This window comes from Tupaia chinensis, unplaced genomic scaffold, assembly GCF_000334495.1.
Source record: "Tupaia chinensis unplaced genomic scaffold, TupChi_1.0 Scaffold000597_1, whole genome shotgun sequence".
NCBI classification, from domain to species: domain Eukaryota; kingdom Metazoa; phylum Chordata; class Mammalia; order Scandentia; family Tupaiidae; genus Tupaia; species Tupaia belangeri.
Genome location: NW_006160114.1, coordinates 674,627 through 694,691, shown reverse-complemented (window position 1 = coordinate 694,691; position 20,065 = coordinate 674,627).

Genomic DNA, 20,065 nt, shown 5'->3' with positions numbered 1-20,065 from the left:
GGCTTGAAACTCACACTGGGTGCATGTGTGCACAAAATCCTGAGAGGAGAGTGGAGGAGAAGGGATTGTGGCATTTCCATCCCCCCTTGGGAGTGATTTCTTGCTTTCTGTCTCTGTCTCTCCAGTGAGGGCACATGCCCTATAGCAAAAATTTCTCAAAAAAAAAAAAAAAAAAAAAAAAAAAAAGAAAAAAAAAAAAAAAAAAAGAGAGAAAGAAAAGAAAAAGAAAAAAAGAAAAGCCTTGTACCACTTGCTTACATTCCAATGGGATGGAGCGAGCGAGCAAAAGAGTAAAAAGTCACTAGATCTGTTTCAGTCCCCAAACATTTTATATTGTTGGGGGATGTGCTTAAGCTTGCCATTGTTTTACGCTAGTAAATGTTAGTGGTGTGGTTAGTTTTTAAATTAGTGGTACAATTTTATTTATTTACTTACTTATTTAACTGTTCTATGTGGCAGAACTGCCTGTAATCACATTTATGCAAAAGGCAGGAACACTCTTCCAAGAATAAGACAAACCCAAGAATGGATTTGACAGATGAATTTTATTAGGCCTGTTTTTTCCTGTTTATGGAAGAAAGGTGTAATTGCATGAGCTTAGGAGAGTGGGGCTTATGCTCTCCTGGGGTCTTAACTCCGCATTAGTGTGTTAGTGCAAATTGCCACATGGCACCTTTTCCAATGGTCTGCTGCCTCCTTAATCCTTCTCAAAAATAAACAGACCTGAGTATGAATACCAGTGACTTTGAGAAAGCTGTTTAACTTTGAAATTTCTTTTCTTTGCTTGTAAAAATGGGTAGAATAATGTGACCTCAAGGGGTTGTTATAATGATTACGTGAAGTAAAGTATATCTAAGTCCTAGATGGTGCCAGGAACATGGCGGTCACTTGAGACAGTTGGTACCACCCATCTTTCCTTCTGCTACCACTTCTTTTTCCTTTCTGTTCTCCTCTGGTCTCTTCCTCCTCATGTCCTCACTTCCTCCACTCTTAAAATGGCAGATATATGGTACGGCCCAGGAAGGTTTGTGGAGGATAACCCATGTTCTTTCTCCTGCTACTGTTCGATTAAAGCCTGTACAATTATGAAAAATGGCAAGTAAAAGAGCTTCATCAGTTTATTTATGTCCATGCCTTTGAGCTTGGTATAATTCCTCTTGGACAAGGTAACCCAACAGCCCAGGCAGAATACACAAATGTGAGAGTTGAGAGCTACAGGGAAGGAGAGCGTCAACGAGTTGCCCGGGCTCTTCAGAGGAGAAGCAGGACTGTCCAGAGAGTTGATGTCCTCCTCTGCCTCCTGCCTAGGGCATGGCATCCGTGTTCGTTGCCACTATTTCAGTTCGCTTACCGTTTTGCAAACGTGTGTGAATATGCTGCTTCTCTCTTGTTTATTTCCCTCTGCCAGTGCTCAACTTGTATCCTATGCAGCACCCAGAAGTTTTGCAGCAAAATGTGCTCTGAGATTTAGAAAGATGACATTGTTGAAGGCTAACCAGTAATGGAGGTTCCAATTGGCAATGGACATTGCTGGAGTTCACTATCAATACTTCAGCCTAGCATTATGTGTGTCACAGTCATTACCCAAGGACCTCTTTTTTAAAAAATTGCTATAGTGTTTTGAAGTAGTTACAAAATATTTTAGAGAAATATCTCATACTAGGTTTTCTACAAGTAAAAACTAACCTTTTTCTCAACTTTGAAGCTGGCTTAGAAACAAGGTGTGTTTTAATTTTTGGGGTGAATCTGAGTGCTTGTTATTTTACTTATTTAAAGATGGCAGGCCACTTGTCCCATTCCAAGAAGCACAACTGTGAAATGTGCTGCTGGAACTTTAAACAAATTTTAACAACCTTGTTGTGTTCCTATCTCCTCCGTGAGGTTCCGATCTCACTGAAGTACTTCCAGTCTCATTTTAATGTCACTTGAGAATACGATCAGGGATAGAAAAATGACAACAGAGAAAATAACAGTAGAAAACGTACAGAGAAACATTTCATGACAAAACCTACCCACAAAGACAAAATAGTACATTTCTCTCCAAATCCTCATAGAATTCTGTCAGAACTGGGCATACCCAAGGGCCAGGGGCAAGGTTTGTTTATGAGTGAGAAATGCAGTAATTCCCCACTGACTCTATTTTCCTGCTTATCCAAGACAATGCAGTAAATCTTGTAAAGTAATATTTTCCCAAAAGGGGGACATTAGGGGAGTCCTAAGAGAAAGTACTGAGTCCTCCTAGTTTCTTCAACTTAACAATTGAATTCATAACATTTATTGAGCAACTACCATGTGTTGACAATATACCAGATAAAGTTAGGAGTTTGTTTTATTTATGTTTTAAATTTTATTTCTCTCTCCCATGAGTGAGAAAGGCAGAAATAGAGAGAGAGAGAGACAGAGAGATAATACCCTTAGCAGAGTCCTCAAGCCACAGTCCACTCCCAGCTCTAACTATGCCTGAATCATGGGCACACACATATCCATGTGTGAAACTGAAATGTGAACCTGGAAACTTCAATGTGCATCAGCCTTGCAGAGCATCATGTTATCCCTGCACCACCTCAGCCCAGGTTAGGATTTTAACTATTTATACATGATACTTCCTTTAAGTGGGGGAATGCCTGGGACCTGTTACACTTGGCTGGCTCCTTTTTTCATTCACGTGTCTGCTCAAATGTCATCTTTTCCGACACCTTCTCTAACCATCTGCCCTTGGGCTGCCCCCTCCCCAATACACACACACTTGCCATTCTTCATTTCATTATCCCATTTTACTTTCTTTTTAGTCTTGTGGCTACTCAAACTATCTTATATATTCACTTTCTAGCTGATTGGGTTTATTAGCTGTTTTCTCACTAAAATACAAGCTGTATGAGAGCTGAGCCGTACCAGTTCTGCTCAATGCACTCCTGGTGCCTGACGGACAGTGGGCAAATGGCTGCAAAAGCAGAACAGACCATTCTGAGGATGCTACAAGGCCATATATAAATGCAAATACCTTCTCCTTGGGTCCTTGGGGGATGAAATTATGATTTGAGGGTGTTTAAGGACTGATTCCTTGAGGGCACTGAGTTTCAGAGGACAGCAGGAGTTGACAACGATGAAGGGGGAGGGGGAGATTAAGCAGACAGAAGGAACAGCTCATGCAAAGACAAGGTCACCTGAAAGAATCTTCCACCTTCTCCAATTTGCCAGCTTTTTGGTCTAACTGAAGAAGGCACTAGAGGCTGAGGAGATATAAAAAAATGAAAGAGAAAGAGAAAGAGAAGGAGAGAGAATAGGCCAAGTATTTAAGGACACACACTAAGGAATTTGGAATGTGATTAAAATATTTTTAAGTGAAGAGATAATAAAATGCAGCGGTAAAGATCAGTCAGTTGCTTTTGAGTCAGTCAAACCTGGGTGGAAAGTCCCAGTCCCGTGATTTGCCAGCTATGTGACCTAATGCCTATGCCTCAGTTTCTTCGTCTGTAGAATTAAGATAATACTAGGACCCATGCTGCACATTTGTTGAGAAATTAATGCTGGCTCTGTGATGCAGTGATAAAGTGCTGCTCAAGAGAAGCCAGATCTACATGGTGACTGCAGTCTGAGTACCTGGCCCGGACAGCCTGAAACACGCCAGGCACCACACGAGTGTCCAAGATCCGACAGGCTAGAGGATGAGCTTGCAGCGTGATCAGACCTGTGGAGGGTGCTTTTATCTCTGTCACACACATATGCTCACTCATATGCACATGCACATACACTATCATGAATTTAAAAATATATTAATGCATGCAAAATTATTTAGCCTGGTGCTAGGCACATAAAAAATGTGCTATAGCTTTTAACTTTGATGATTATCATTGGGGATACCATGATTATTTAGAAACTTTACAAAAAGCCCTCTGGCATAAGTACACAGGAGACATGGGCAGGTTTTCAGATTTTATGACCAGAAAAAGTTTGTGTTTTTAAAAAAAGTTATTGAAGTACAACTGGTAATAAACTGCATATTTTTCAATATACAATTTGACAAAAAACTCTTTAAAATGTAATCTAATTGATTTATTTCATGAAATGTAAACGAACAGAGAGATACTTTTGACAGGGTCTTGTCATGCCACAATCCTTCCCCCAACCTCCCAGCCAGCCAGCAGTGTGGGCATGCAGGAGTGCCTGGCATGTTGTGGTTGACTCAAGGTCTGAACCTGGGCCTCCCATGTGGCTCCAGTATTGTGCAGCAGTATCCTACTACCAGGGACCTGACAAAAACATTCTTAAGAATTTCTGGGTGACCAGCAGTTAGCGTAATGGCTATGTCGCTGGACTCCCATGTAGTCGACTGAGGTTTGAGTCCTGGACCTGATGGCTTAAACTCATGCTGGGCGCGTGTGCGTGCATGCCCAAGATCCCAAGAGGAGAATGGAGGAGAAGGGACTGCGGCGTGGCCATCCCCCCTGGGGAGTGATTTCTCGCTTTCTGTCTCTCTGTCTCTCTCTGTTTTTCTGGCGAACGCAAGCGTCCAATAAGAAAAAAAAAAAGAAAAACAAGAAAAAACCTCTCCAAAAAAGCAAAAAAAAAAAAAAGAAAGAAAGAATTTTTGGAGACCAACATAGAAATGCCAACTTTTCTTTTTTTTAAAGAATTGCTTATTTAATTTTATTTATTATTATTGGTTTTTTACATTTTCTACAGGATACATGCACTCATGAAGAGAGAGAGAAAATGAGACCAAAGAGAGAAAGAGAGAGAGAGAGAAAGTGAGAAAGCAAACCACCAGGTCTGGGACTTGAACCATGGTTAGCCATGTGGGAATCCAGCACCTTCTCCACCACACCACTTGCAGGCCCTCTGAAGTACCAACTTTATGAAAATATGATAGTGATAACCAACTACGAATCATTTTGAAATAAATTATTACAACACCAAAAAAGTAGGAAGAACATTTTCTTCAAAGGGCAAATGTTCAAATGGGAAAAAAAAAATAAAGGAAAAATTGCTTTTCACTGAATTATTGTCAACATTTCCCCACAGATTAATGAAAGCTTTACTTTGATGTTTGGGACCCTCTGATATTCAGGCTTTATTAAGGCATCTGAAACTGGACATATGGATGATAATTAGTCACAGGAAGAACTTATGAGGAGATGAACTAAGGTTCATGGAAAAGGGTATGGAAATGTGGGTGACTGACTCAGGAAACTTTAAGAAGAAGGAATCAGTAGGGCTTAGACTTGGGGGACGAGTGATGGGAAAAAGTCAAGGATGAACAATGACAAGAAGGTGGTACAACATGAGGACGAGAGGAGGAAGAAGCCTGGCGGACAAGGAAGTGATGTTTGGGTTTGTAATGTATTACCTTTGGAGTTTCAGTGGACATCCCAGGAGAGAGGTCTAATGGGCAGTTGAAATGTATGAGTCTTGGGCCCAGGAGAGCAGTCCATGCCTGACATACCAACTAGACATCATAGCTTTGGTGAATATTGGAAGCCACTAGAACGGAGGGTGTGCAGAATGAGAAGAGAGAATGGGGTTGGGGGGGGCAAAGTAGCCAAAACTAGCACCCTGGAGAATATTTGAGGGTCAGACATAGTACAGAAATTAGTGAGGACTAGCAGATGGCATGAAGGCTAATGTGGCTGGACCCCACATGGCCAACTGTGCAGTTTAGGACCTGAATCCTGTGGCTTGGAAAATAAGCCGGGTATGTGTGTATGCATGCCCAAAATCCTGAGAGGAACATGAAGAAGAAGGGATTGCCATGTGGTCATCCCCCCTGGGGGTGCATTCTCTCTCTCTCTCTCTTTCTCTCTCTCTCTGGCAAACACATGTACCCAATGGCAAAAATTAAAAAATAAATAAATAAAAAATTAGTGAAGGTTGGACTGGCCCCATGGACTGATGGTTAGGGAGCAAGATCCCACATGGCCAACCACACAATTTAAGTCCTGGACCCAGAGGATTAAGAAACATACCAGGTGCATATGTGTGTGTGTCCAGAATCTAAAATAAAAAGGCTATATGGAGGAGAAGAGATTGTAGCATGATTTTGCCCCATGGAGGAAGGGGGACTTTCTGTTGCTCTCTCTGGTGAGCACATGCATCTCTGGCAGATAATAAAAACAAAACAAAAAAACAGAAATTAGTGACGGAGTTGGAGAAGGAGCAAAGAGGTGTGGAAAGGTGATACTGTAGAGAAATGTGTGTCATTTTTAAAAAGATAATGAAGCCGGTGAGATTGCACAGCAGTAATGTCCTGGTCAAGTGAAGCTGACTCCATATGGAGATTGGGGGTTCAGTTTCCCTGTCACCCTGTACGTGCTAGGTACAGGCATCCGTGAACCTGGCTGGCTGGGGTGGGGTGAGGGAAGGTGGGATCGCAGTGTGAGACCCTGTTAAGGGTGCTCCTCTTTCTCTCTCATAAAAGAAAGAAAGAAAAAGTTTAGAAAACAGTCCTTTTCTTAAAAACAGTGAGCATTTCCAGAGTGACTTCTATTTATGAGCTACTGTGCTGAGTGGTTTACCAACTATTTCTTCTGGTCCTCACAACAACCCTAAGAAGCAGGTACAATTATCAACCATATTTTACAGCTGAGATGCTCACATTTTACCCAGATGAAGTAATTGCATACCCACAATGCTAAGGAATGAGTTGGAATCCAGTCCCATGCAGTCTGACTCCAGGGCCCATCCAAGGGCAAGGGTGTGGCCTGTAGTGTCAAGGAATGGGAGTATTAAGGGTGACAAAGCCTGAAAGATGTCTGTGGTATTTGGCAGTTACAAATATTAGCTTGGGAGTCTGGGAGAAGTACGAGGAAAGGGGAGAAGGAGGAATGCCACAATGAAGTTCACTGTGCTGCCATGTGTGGCCTTGACAAACATGCATTGCACAACCCCAGGGGACACCGTTCATGTCCATGACAATAGGAACCACTCCTGGGACCAGCAGTTGGCTTAATGACTATGTCGCTGGACTCCCATGTAGTCAACCATGATTCAAGTCCTGGACCCGGTGGCTTAAACTCATGCCGGGTTTGTGTGCGGGCGTGCCCAAGATCCTGAAAGGAGAACGGAGGAAAAGGAACCGCTCCTGGAGCTGCGGTGGACAGCCTACAGAGCCCAACACAGCAGCTCAGCTGGAGGGTTAAGTGGAGTATGTGGGGTACACTCTCTCGCACACTTACAAGAAGATTAATGTTTAAAGGAAAGAACAAGATAAGGTAGAAGTTAGAAAAGGGTACTGAAAAATGAAAGAGTTTATTTTTACAAGAAATTATCATATTTTTATCCTAAGAAGTAGATTGGTTTTTGCCTGGGATAGCCCCAGCATACCTGTTGGACCAAGGTATTATTATAGGAATTATGTACAGGGTCTCCTTCCACTAACACTTCCCCATGTAGACAATATAGTATATGGTTGCCCTAGCTGGACGAACCATGGGAGACGGAGAGACAAAAGATAAGAAAGAGAAAGACGGTTGGAACAAGTTCCTGGAGATGGGGTGGGAGCAGGTGGGGGTTGGCTACTGGGCAGAAAGAAAACTGAGTCTGGGGACGGAGTGGGAAAGGGCTTCCCTGAAGCAAGAAAGTAATGAGGTTAAAAGCAAGTATAGATGATCAAGGGAGGGGGACAAATACAAATCCGTGAGATTTCTTACTTAACCCCCTCTGTGAAGTAAGTCCCCATAGTTTGGGGACTCTAGTTCCAAAACACAATTTGCTTTATTCTGTTACCAGGAGGCCACTCTTTACAAACATGGTCCCATCGGTCTCTGTAAGAAAAAGCAGACAGTGTGGGTAGATCTGTGCTGAGCATAATAACTGAAAATATACATTCTATAATAATAGATGATAGCAGTGTTACTACCACATATAAATAGTATGTCCCATTTGGTTATGATAATTATAACAGTAGCTTATGATTGAGAGCTTAAAATGTGCTAGAAGGTATTTGAAGTTTTACACTTATGTTTTAATATAATATTCAAAATGTAGCATTTTTTCTCATTTTAATTTTAAGATTTTCCCTTTTTTTTATAGACAAGCAAATGGAGTAACTTACCCAAGTATATATATCTAGTAAATGTCAGAGTCAAAATTTGAATCCAAAGCTCAAACTCTTAACCAACGTATTATTTTTATCCCTCTCCAATCTATTTAAGTTCATTTCAGGCCTTCTCTTTCATCTGTGGCATTAAGTCAAAGGTTGTCATTGTGATGAATTAATCATGTCTGAATCCTCCGAAAAAGATGAGCCGGTAATCTGATATGAAGGCTCCTGGCATGCTAGACCAGATGCCAAGTGAAACAGGGTCATCCGTTCTTTATATTGTTCCTGCCCCTGTAAGACAGTTAGGCCTCTGGCTCTTGCGTGAAGTCTCTAATTGGCATGCTGGAGGAAGTGCATGCGAACTGGATTATGCAGTTTAGGAAGCACAGTCATGTAATTCAACCACGTGAGCAGTTGCCCAATAAGGCCTGGCTCAAGGACTGAATCAGTTTTTTACCCCTGAGTGCTTGCAGCTTTTCTCCAATGGCTCAGCACCCTGTCAGTGTGGAATTCTTTAAGACCAGACTTGAGTCTGCAGAGAATCCTCTCCCCGATTCTCTATTCTGCTCTGTTACATATTAAAATAACACACAGTACATTTATGAATTGACTGTGCCACTGTCTTCCTTGGTGAATACAGAAAACCGCAAGTTGAACAAGTGGACTCGGTTAACTAATGGATCAATTAGTCAGTCAAAAAACTAGCGTCAAGGGGACCAGCGGTTAGCATAATGGCTATGTCGCTGGACTCCCACGTAGTCGACCGTGGTTCAAGTCCCAGACCCGGTGGCTTAAACTCATGCTGGGCATGTGTGCGTGCGTGTCCAAGATCCCGAGAGGAGAATGGAGGAGAAGGGATTGCGGTGTGGCTATCCCCCCTGGGGGGGTGATTTCTCGCTTTCTATCTCTCTGTCTCTCTCTGTCTGTCTGGCGTGCGCACGCACCCTATAGCAAAAACCTCTCAAAAAAAAATTTTTTTTAAAAACTAACGTCAAGAAACTAGTGTCAAAAAACTATGTGCCATGACTATGCCTGAGGCTGCAGGGGTACAGGAAAAATAGAATGTACAATTCATAGCATGAGATTAAAGTTGAGGAAAGTTCACCTACACTAAGGGCGGATTTAATGAATTTACATGTTTGTTGGTTTTTTTTTTAATTTGGAGGAGAGAGAATTTTATGATTTTTTTTTTGCATTAAAAACTTTTCTCTGAATAACCTAGTGATTACGGGCTGATTTCTGTGACAACTAAAGCCAGGAATAATAACTGTGTTTTATGATACCAATTTGATAATGCATTCTCTACTTATTTAGCATATTTGTCGTTGTAACATAGACTTAAGTAATAATTCAACAATTACATAATGCCAATAGGAATCATTCTGCCTTTTTATTTCTTGGAACATCTTAGAGGAAACTCAATTTCAAATACATTTGAAAATTACAAAAAAACATGGCTGCTTCTCAAAAAGTTTTTATTTTCTCGTTTGTGGGAGAGGAACATGAAGATGATATCATCTCAAAGGTTCCTTCCGATTCCAGCTTTGATGATTCTATGAGCCTATATTGTGGGCAAAAGTGGGGTTAGGTCAGGGAGGAAGGGCATTGTGGGGGCATCAGCAGAAAATGATCGTAAATATTACTTTTCTGCAGGTCTATAAATTATTAGACTCTCCAACTCACATTATTGTATGCTTGCAAAAAAATGACTAAAAACATGTCATTAAAAAATATGACTCTTGGGACCAGCAGTTAGCGTAATGGCTATGTTGCTGGACTCCCATGTGGCCGACCGTGGTTAGAGTCTTGGACCCGGTGGCTTAAAATCACGCAGGGCACGTGTGCATGCGTGCCCAGGATCCTGAGAGGAGAATGGAGGAGAAAGGATTGCAGCGTGGCCATCACCCCTTGGGGGGTGATTCCTCACTTTCTGTCTCTCTGTCTCTCTTTGTCTGGTGAGCGCACGTGCCCTATAGCAAAAACCTCTCCAAAAAATAAATATACATATATATATATATATGACTCTTGGGGCCAACAAGTGGCATGGTGGTTAAGAAACTGGATCCCATATGGCCAACTCCAGCCAGTCAAGCCCCGAACCTAGCAGCTGTGTGCGTGTGCCCAAAAGGAGAAAGGATTGTGCCATGGCCATCCCTCCAGGAGGTGATTTCTCACTTTCCCTTTCTCTCCCCGTCTCTAGCAGTCTCTCTCAGGTGAGTGCACAGGCCGTGTGACAAAAATCTAAAAATCTTGGGCCAGCTCTGTGAGATAGTGGTAATGCTCCACTGAAGAGCTGAGTCCCACATGGTGACTGCAATTCCAATCACTGTCCCGTGAGCCTGAAACACGCTGGGCATTTGTTCAGGTTCCCAAGATCCAGTGGGCTGGAGGCCTGGAGGGAGGAGACTGTGGTGTAATCAGATCTTGTGGAGGGTGGTCATCTGTCGCTTTCTTGTATCTGCATATACATGCTCTGCCATGAAGAAAGAAAAAAAAATTAATGTACTGGGTCCTTGGAAAAGTCATTATGCATTTTTGCATAGAAGAAGAAAAATATGCCGTGACTTTTCTGATGACCTCGTAATTGTTGGAGCCAGGTGGTGGTGCAGTGATAATTTAACTGGACCCACACGGGAAAGGTTCTGAGTTTGCATCTTGATGCCTCCCTAAGCATACTGGGCACCCATGTACACCTGATCTGGGGTTGGCTGAGACTGGGGGTACCATCTTTGTGTCTCTCTAAAAAAAAAATCACTCTTCTTTTTTCAATAGCTAGCTTCTCCTACCTTAACATGAAAACTGTCCCTCTTTCCACTGATGATGGAATGGAATGAAGCCTTTGATATCATTTCTGAGTAAATGAGACATATCTCTAGGTCTGAAGATACTGCTAAGAGGTTATCCCTCACTTTATAGCATCATGGAATTGGAAAAAGATTTTAAAGGTCACATGTTCATCCTTTCAATGCATTTACTGACAAGGTCAGTAATACACCGCTCCATATTGCCACTGTATCAAGGGTGTGTGTGCATACACATGTGGATTTCTTTTTATTCATCATTTTTCTTTTTGGAGAGGTTTTTGCTATAAAGCGCGTGCACTCGCCAGAAAGAGAGAGACAGAGAGACAGAAAATGAGAAATCACTCCCCAGGTGGGATGGCCACACTGCAATCCCTTCTCCTCCATTCTCCTCTCGGTATCTTGGGCATGCACACACACATGCCTGGTGTGAGTTTAAGCCGCTGGGTCTGGAATCGAACATGGTCGACTACATGGGAGTCCAGTGACATAGCCATTACACCAACTGCTGGCCCCTATTTATCTTTTTTTTTAAGAGGGTGTGAGTGCTCACTGGAGAGAGACAGAGAGGGGAACTGAGAAAGCACCCCTTCCATAGGAGACCCTCTGGGTACAGGATGCAAACCACAGTCAGCCATATGGGATCCAGCTGTCTTAACTATCATGGACCACTTGCCCTGACAAGGTTTTTTGGGTGTCATTCACTATGTGACACCATGGGGAATATAAAAATGAATAAAACCCAGCTCCAGCCCGTAAGCAATTTACATCTAGCTCCATGATTTCTAAATTATAACAGATTGACATTTGTGCGGACAAAATTCTAAAACCAAGAATTTACTTCAGGGCCAAGACAATGAATCCAGAGTTTCCCAGTAGTCTTTCAAATGAGTGGTCTTCCAGGAGAACTGGCCAGAGAATGAGAAAGGGTTACTACTGTCCATTCCCACTGACCCCAGCAGCAAGGACTGACTGGCTGCTATGAGGGCTTCCTGGGCTTAGTTCTACATAAGCCTCAGACCTGACTGTGTCTGCTGTCCTATTTCTGCTTGCTCAGCAATCAGACTTTCCAAAAATGTTTGTTGCTCATGCATGGAGGCAAATTCAATTCAACAGAAATCATTGAAATGTAAAATGAACAACGAAATACTTTTTAAAAATGTAGTAAATCATTATACATAGATAGAGGGGGCTTCAAAGTTACTACATAAATATAAGGAGTATAGGGGATGAGGTAGGAGCTAGGGTGAGGGATATATGTGAGTATGCTACTGAAGCTGTACTCTCAGAAAATATTCATTTTTACTCGGACTGTTTTTTTACTTGGAGAATAGTAGAAGAGTTAGTGAGATTATCCAAGAGGACCTAAGATCTCCCCATCACCGTTCTGTATTGTCACATTGTATCAAGAGTGGGTGTGCATGCACATGTGGATGCAGCTGCAGACATACATGGGCTGGCAGTGGTGGCAGGAAGGTTGGTATTCTCATACACAGGTAGCATTCTAAACAGGTAAAAGCCTTTTTGGAAAGTAATTTGCTGTTCAGTTTAAGCACAGAGGGGATGCTCACCAACTTTGACCTAGTAATAGATTCTGGACTCTCACCTAAACAAGTAATCCAAAATACAGAATGATTTATATGCACAAGTAATGAACAATTGCAAGCAATCTTTATGTCTTCCAAATAGTATACGATTGTGTATGTATGCAATGGAAGCGTATGCAGCCCTTAAAAATGAGAAGTAGGAAGACTGCATAGTTATTTGCAAAAAAAAAAAAAAAAGAAAGAAAGAAAGAAAAAAAAGCACATCTTTGTTTTAATGTTTAAAAGAAAAAGTCATTTTTTTAATTTAAAGGAAAAATTTATCTATACCATAAATAGGTTAAATGATATACACAGACACAAACCTGGAAGGAAATATATCAAAAACAGGTTTTCTAATTTCCAGAATTTCTATGATATTGATATTACTCTTTATTTTAAAAGTAAAAAAGAAAATACAGTTTTACTGAATTAAATATGTTACATAGTAGAATAATTAAACCTCTTCCTAGTTTTTTTAGAATTTTACTTGAGGGACTATTATACTGATATATTTCATGACTTGTAAAATGAAAAGCTGAGGTCTGATGATCTTCAAGATTCCTTATGAATTTTAAAATTATTTGAGTCTGAGAAGCTATGCAACATGACAACTGGCCCAAGACAAAGGTACTACAGGAGTTCAGAGGCTTTTTTCCACCCTTTGGCCACGAGTGAATCTTATCATGATAGTCCCTAGTTATAAACCTTTCAATGTCTCACATTTGCTCTCAGAGAAAACTGAACTGCTCAGCCTGAATTACAAAGCCCCGCCCAGCTACAGTGTTGCAGAAGTCAGGGCACCAATGTGCGATAGAGAAGCCATTTGGGAGACCTTGCCTTGAGATCCTCGGTCAACCCAAACACTCTGGGTGCACTCACAGGCACCTCTGTGATCCTGGCTGCCTGGAGGATAGCTGTCTCTTCTTTCTCTTTCTCTATCTCTCTCATGAAATAAATAAATAAACTTCTCTAAAAGTAGGTTTTAAATTACAAGGCTCTTTGATGATTTGCCTCCTCTTTCCCACTCCTGCCCTTTGTGACCCCGCTGTTGACCTCCCCAGCCTTCCAAGCAGCTATCTGAGCTTCTGTCACTCCCTTCCCTTCACTCTTTTGGTTTTGGATTTTAGCCCTTGTGTTTTTTTCCTGACAACCCTATCTACCTATCCTGAGCCCTGACCTTCCCCTGGTTTAAACTCCAGACACCTCAAGGAGGAATTGCTTTATTTCCTGTGCTTCAAAGTGCCCAGAACTTGTTCCATGGTGGCTTTTATAATCTCATCGTGTAGTATTTTAATTTGCACCTTACTCATCTGTGTCTCTTCCTAGACTCTGAGCAAAGCGGCCAATGTCTTGTAATAAAGAGACTTGGGCTGTGTCAGGAGAGAGGTCAAGGTCCTAGTTACTAAATGAATGCAATGGCATGAGGGGTATGCTTATTGCTTAAACCACTGAGACTGTGACCATTGATCTTTATAAGTCACAGTACCTTCAAGTTATCACTCTTATACAAGAGCATGACTAGGAAGTGGAGGGAGCTAGGCTGAAGGAATTTGGCTTACCCAGTGTTTCTCAACTGGGACCGCACATTAGAATTACTTAGGGAGCCCTGGGAAATACCAGTGTCAGGCTCAGCCTCACAGAGTTTGCATTAGTTGGTCTAGGGTAGAGCTCAGGCCATCCCAGTGATTCTCTTTTATTATTATTATTTTTAATATTTATTTTTGAGAGAGTTTTGCTATAGGATATGTGCTGTCGCTGGAGAGACAGAGGAAGGCAGAGAGACAGAAAGTGAGAAATCACCCCAGGGAGGATGGCCACACCACAATCCCTTCTCCTCTATTCTCCTTTTGGGATTTTGGGCACACACACACATGTGCCTGGTGTGAGTTTTAAGCCGCTGGGTCTGGAACTCAAACCATGGTCGACTACGTGTGAGTCCAGCAACATAACCACTATGCCATTTGCTGGTCCCAATATTATTTTAAATTGATAGATCATAATTGTATGTATCTATGAGGTGCATTGTGATATTTTGATATATGTACATAAGATGGAATACTTAAGTTAAACTAATTAACATAACTATCACCTCATTTATCATTTTATTTTATTTTTTTAAAGCTTATTTTGGGACTGGCAGGTGGTGTGGTGGTTAAGGGTGCTGGATTCCCACATGGTCAACCTCGGTTCAAGTCCTGGACCTGGCGGCTTGGTTTCTCACTTTTCCTATCTCTCTCATTTTGTCCCTCTTTGGTCAAATTAAAATAAATAAATAAATAAAGATAAATAAAATATTTTTTAAAAGCTTATTTATTTATTTCTCCCATAAGAGAGAGAGAAAAGAAGAGAAGAGAAGTAGAGACAGAGAGACAGGCATTCCCAAGAAGGTCTTCATGTGTGATCCACTCCAAGCCTCAGTCATCTTGGGACGCCGATGCACATGCTGGGTATGTATCGGGAGGCCCTGGGATGCAACTCTAAACCATCCATGTGGGTCCAGTTGTGTTACTGCTGTTCCACCACCTGGTTTTTTGTGGTGAGACATCTGCAAGGTACTCTTAGTTATTTTGAGACACACAACACATAGTGCAACAGTTCTCAAGACTTACTCCCCCCCAGCTAACTAAGGCTTTGATTCCTTTGAGTAATAATTCTTGGTTCCCTTCCCCTGCTACCCCCACCAGCCTTTGGTAACCATCATTTGCCAAGATATGGAATCAACCTAAGTGTCCATCAATGGATACATAATTTAAAAAATGTCATGTACATAGACAATGGCATACTATTCAGTCTTTAAAAAAATAAAGAAATCTTGTCATTTGCAACAATATGGATGAACCTAAAGCACATTATGCTAAGTGAAATAAGCCAGGCACAAATGCCGAAAGACAAATACTGGCCCAGCCTCGGTGGAGCAGTTGGTATTACTAGCAATATTAGCTGCACTGCTGACCATGGGTTTAGATCTTTGCCTGCAAAACCAGAAACATGCTGGGCCTGTGTGCATGTGCCCAAGATCCTGATGCTGGAGGACTGGTGGAGGAGGATTGTGGCTTGATGGGACCCTGTCAAAGGCATTTATCTCTCTTTCTCTTGTGTGTGTGCACATTCTCTCTATCAAGAATAAAATAAACTTGAAGAAAAGAAAGAGAAATACTACATTCTCTCATTCATACGTGGAATCCCACTGATTCTTATGGGAAGCAGGTTGAGAATCTTTCCTTAGGAAGGCATAGGGTTAAAGGGCCAGATGTATTTGTAGTGTGTGTGAAAATAGGTCACCCAGCATGTCTTTATTCTCTCGCCTTATACGATTTAATTCTATTCTTCATATCCCAAATTCCTTTGAAGCACAATTCTTAAATATGCAAACACACATTCATTCTGCTCTAGTAAGAGTAAAGACTGAGGGAGGAAAGTCGTGAAAGAACAGTAAGCAAATTAGTTTCAGAGAAAAATCCTTGGTCCATTGTGGTAGGGAGTTAAAATTCTTGAGACACTTTTTTTACATTAGAGGACTTCACATAGGTTTTCTCATAAGAAGTATAACGTAATTTTACAAAGTAAGTCACTGCAAAAAATGACTTTTACACTGGCTGCAATCAAGAAGACGTCGGCTTAAGAACTCGAAGCATGGCCAGAGTCATGATCATCCTTATATTGAGCCCAGGCCCCTGGACATGACTGCGACCTACAGGGTTTCGGCTGTCTTTGCCTGGGTTCTGGGTGTCTGCAGACTAGGCTTGCCTTAGGCCAAACCAGATGGAAGTGTCAAAGGCTGTCTTTAATACTCACACTTCCACTCCCCTTGCAGTGCACGGTGTGTCCACAAGTCCTCCCCAGGCATGACCGTAAGTCTTTCTCTGTCTCTTGCGGCATTTTTTGATTCTCTGATCTTTCATACATGAGAGTGCATAGCATAATAAGATAATTAAGTCAAGAAATACCTGCTAAAATGTGACTGAGCCTATAGAAAATAATGCTCCCATCTAGTTTCAATTCATAGGTTTCTTTGAGAAGACTCCTAAGGAATAATCCTAAAGTGAGAATCATTTTAGATGCCATAGAAGGCAGGTGGGAGAGAGATATTTTCTAACAGCTTTACTGAGATACAACTTACATATTCTAAAGCCCAATCACTTCTCAATAGCTAAGAGGTGGAAGCAACCAGAGTTCATCCATGGATGAATGAATAAGCAAAAGGTGGTATATATAGGCCCAGCCACCGCGGTGCAGGCAGTAAGGGAACTGCTGTGTAATGCTGGGGCCGGACGGAATGGCTCTGAGTTTGCATCCTAGGTCTATCTGAGCGTGCCCGGTGATTCTGGCCGGCTGCAGGGCTGGGAGCAGGAGCTTGGCTTGAGATTCTGTTAAGGGTGCCTACCTCTTTTTCCCTCTTACCCATGAAGAAAATAAGGAAATAAATAAATAAACTTTTAAAATGTGATACCTCTATACGATGGAGTATTATTCGGCCTTTAAAGGGAAGGGAATTCTGACACATGCTACCATACGCGTAAACTGTGAAGACATTAGGCTAAGTGAAATACGCCTGTCACAAAAGGACAAATACTGTGAGTCCACTCATAGGAGGTACCTTCAAGCTGTCACACCTCATGGAAACAGGAAGGGGAATGGTGGTTGTGGGGCGTCAGGGGACAGGAGGAAGGAGAGTTATTGTTTAACGTAAAAGAAGTTTGGTTTCTTTCACATTAGAAAATATGGAAGATGGGAGATATCCTGTGGATGGGTGAGGGTGATGGTTGCACAACAATGTGAATGTACTCAGTGCTGCTAAATTAGACACCTAGAAAAGGTTAAACAATAAATGCTCTGTGAAGTGTACTTTGTTATTTAAAAATAAATTTACCCATTTAAAGTGCCCAGATTAATGATTTCTAGTATATTTACAGAGTTGTACAGTCATTTGCATAATCTAATTTTAAACGATTTTAATTATCTCTCTCGCTACATACCCCAGAAAACCCCTCAAACCCATGAGCAGTCATTTGGAGGAGATATTTTTAACAGGCCATGGGCATCATGTCCTATTTCTTTCTTTAATAACTTTACTTATTTATAAGATTTTAAAAACAATTTGTTTAATTTTATTTACTTATTTAATTTGACCGGAGAGAGAGAGAGAAAGAGAGACAGCAAGCTGTCAGGTCTGGGACTTGAACTGTGGTTGGCCATGTGGGAGTCCAGCACCTTAACCACCATGCCTCCTGCTGGCCCCCATGCCCTATTTTCCTGGAACTCAACACTCATAGATTCTTAGAAGGAACCTTGGAGATTTAGTTCAAGCTTCTCAGATGAAGAAATTGAGGCTCAGAAAGGCAAAGCCTCTTGGCAAAGGTCGTATAACTAATTGTGGCAGCGCCAGGATTTTGATTTCCTGTGAAGTTATTTTTCCCATTACAAAAATGCTGTGTCATTCACTTCCTTCCAACTGATGCTGACAATAGATTCAGGGTATTGAGAAGATGTTACCCTTCCCTGCTGTGGACAGCTGGGCTCCTTCAACAGCCTCCCATCTTACCGGCCTGAGCAGGGAAGCAGAAAGTAAAGGGAGGAGAGGAGGAAAATCTGCAACTGTGCTCAGTAATGCTCCCTCATGCCCTATGTGAGGGAAGAGTTATAATGAGATTTTGTTGAGAATAAACTCTGAGAAGAGTAATTGGAAACAGCTAGGTGCACGTTTGAAAGATGCAGCCTTTTTTAGAGGTGGCAGTGACAGCCTAGCAAACAGCAGCATCACATGACAGAAATCCCAAGGTCTTAGGCAAGCTGTAGGGGTCATTCCATCCCTGGCCATGGGTTGTTGAAAAGCAGCATGAGTTGGTGCTCTGGTATATCCTGCCATTTACTCTTCTTGTCTTTCTAATTACAGGAGCTCTTAGGCCTGGCAGAGTCATGGCCAGGGAAGTTACAGATAAAAGCTGGGGTCGGGGTTGGGGTAGGGACTACCTTTGTGAGCCAGAGCCTTCAAAACGTGTTCCAGTGTTCCTTCAGCACTCGCTGGTTAATGGAGGCATTTTCAACTGTCCTTGTTTCCTGGAGGGTTGATGGAGGGGTAGGGGGATTCTGCAGTTGCTAAAGGTGGAGGATAAATCATCAAATAACAGAGGCCAAGGGAAATTATGTAACCTCAGACTCAGAAATAGCAAGACAAAGTTCTGAAGCCTAATTGAGGTGAGATTTGGGCTCAGTTTTTCCTCTGTCATTAAGTTACTTGGGGAATCTGATCTAACCTCCAGAGTGATATAGACCTCTTGGAGTGCTTGGAATTTCTCTAGCCAGGCTATTTAACAGGCAGTTACTCTAAGCATCCTGTGAGTTTCCATCCGATGAGACAAACCTGACTGGAGAGATTGCTGTAGGGAATGACAGGGGCTTCCAGACAATGAGCTCCCTAAGGACAGTGACTCGATTATATTCAGTTTTAAACTCCTGGAGCCTAGCAGAGTGCCTGGCACATTTGTTTGCTGAGTGAGAGAATGAATAGTAACATTTCATATCGAATGATGCATTGCTATTACAAAGTAATTTATTTCCCATGCATGAAGTCATCCTTCTAACACCCCCTACTTTACTCCTGGAAGGTAGGCAGGACTGTTTTGCAGATGAGGTCACATTGGTGTAGTTTGGAGAGGTGGCTCTCAGACTCTAAATGTATTGGTGTTTTATGGAGACTGCCTTTCCTAATGTCCTCTGCCAAAGTACTAAGAGAGATGTGCATGGGGATTCAGATAGACATTTGTGGTTTCTAAGTCTGGGTAGACATAATTTCACTTATTTATCTTAATAATGACATTATTTTCTGCTGTTTGTTAATCACTGCAGATGTATACATCTTCAGTTGTGATATAATAAGTTAAATAGAACTGAGGGGCTAGCTGAGTAAACTAGTGAATCCCCACATTTTAGTAGCTATTTCCTGATAGAGGTTTGGCATGACAGCACCGTCATATCTAATACAGTTTTTGGTAATAGGATTAAAGAGATTGTAGCTTTATGGCCCTGGGTCTTCAAGAAACATGTTCAGACATTCTCACTGTTTAATGAGATCCTTGTTCCTGTTGAACTTCTATGACCTTATCGGAAATCAATAATTGCCTCTGATCTTTAAAATGGAATATTGAGACCTAGATGAAATCATTCCACAAAATGCTTTGAGATTGCAGGATGTGGGGAGCGTGCTGTAATTAAAATGAATGATTCTGCTGGGAGGTGTACCGCATGTTACTCCGTGCATATTGTACATGAGGGATTCTCTGTGCAGAATTGTTTTCCCCCAACACTTCGCATGATCACAGCACGCCTAGTAGCAGGTATCGCCTAACTCCTGAGTAGCAGCTTGGCTAAAGCTAGGGAAGGGAGCTTTCCTTTCCTAGCAACTGTTGCTAGGGGGCGTGGCCTCGAAGTCTGGCCCGAACGGGTTCGGCGGCCCCCTCCCCCCGCCCGCGTAGACTACACTTCCCGTGATGCTCGAGGGTGGTCTCCGTAGTGACGCACTGGGTGTCTGCGGGGGAGGGCGGGGGCGGCGGCCGCGAGGGGGGGCCGTGCTCTCCCCGTGTCCCCTGCTGGCGCTCAGGCTGCCGCCGCCGCCGCCCGCGCCCACTTTGTTGAGAGGCCGC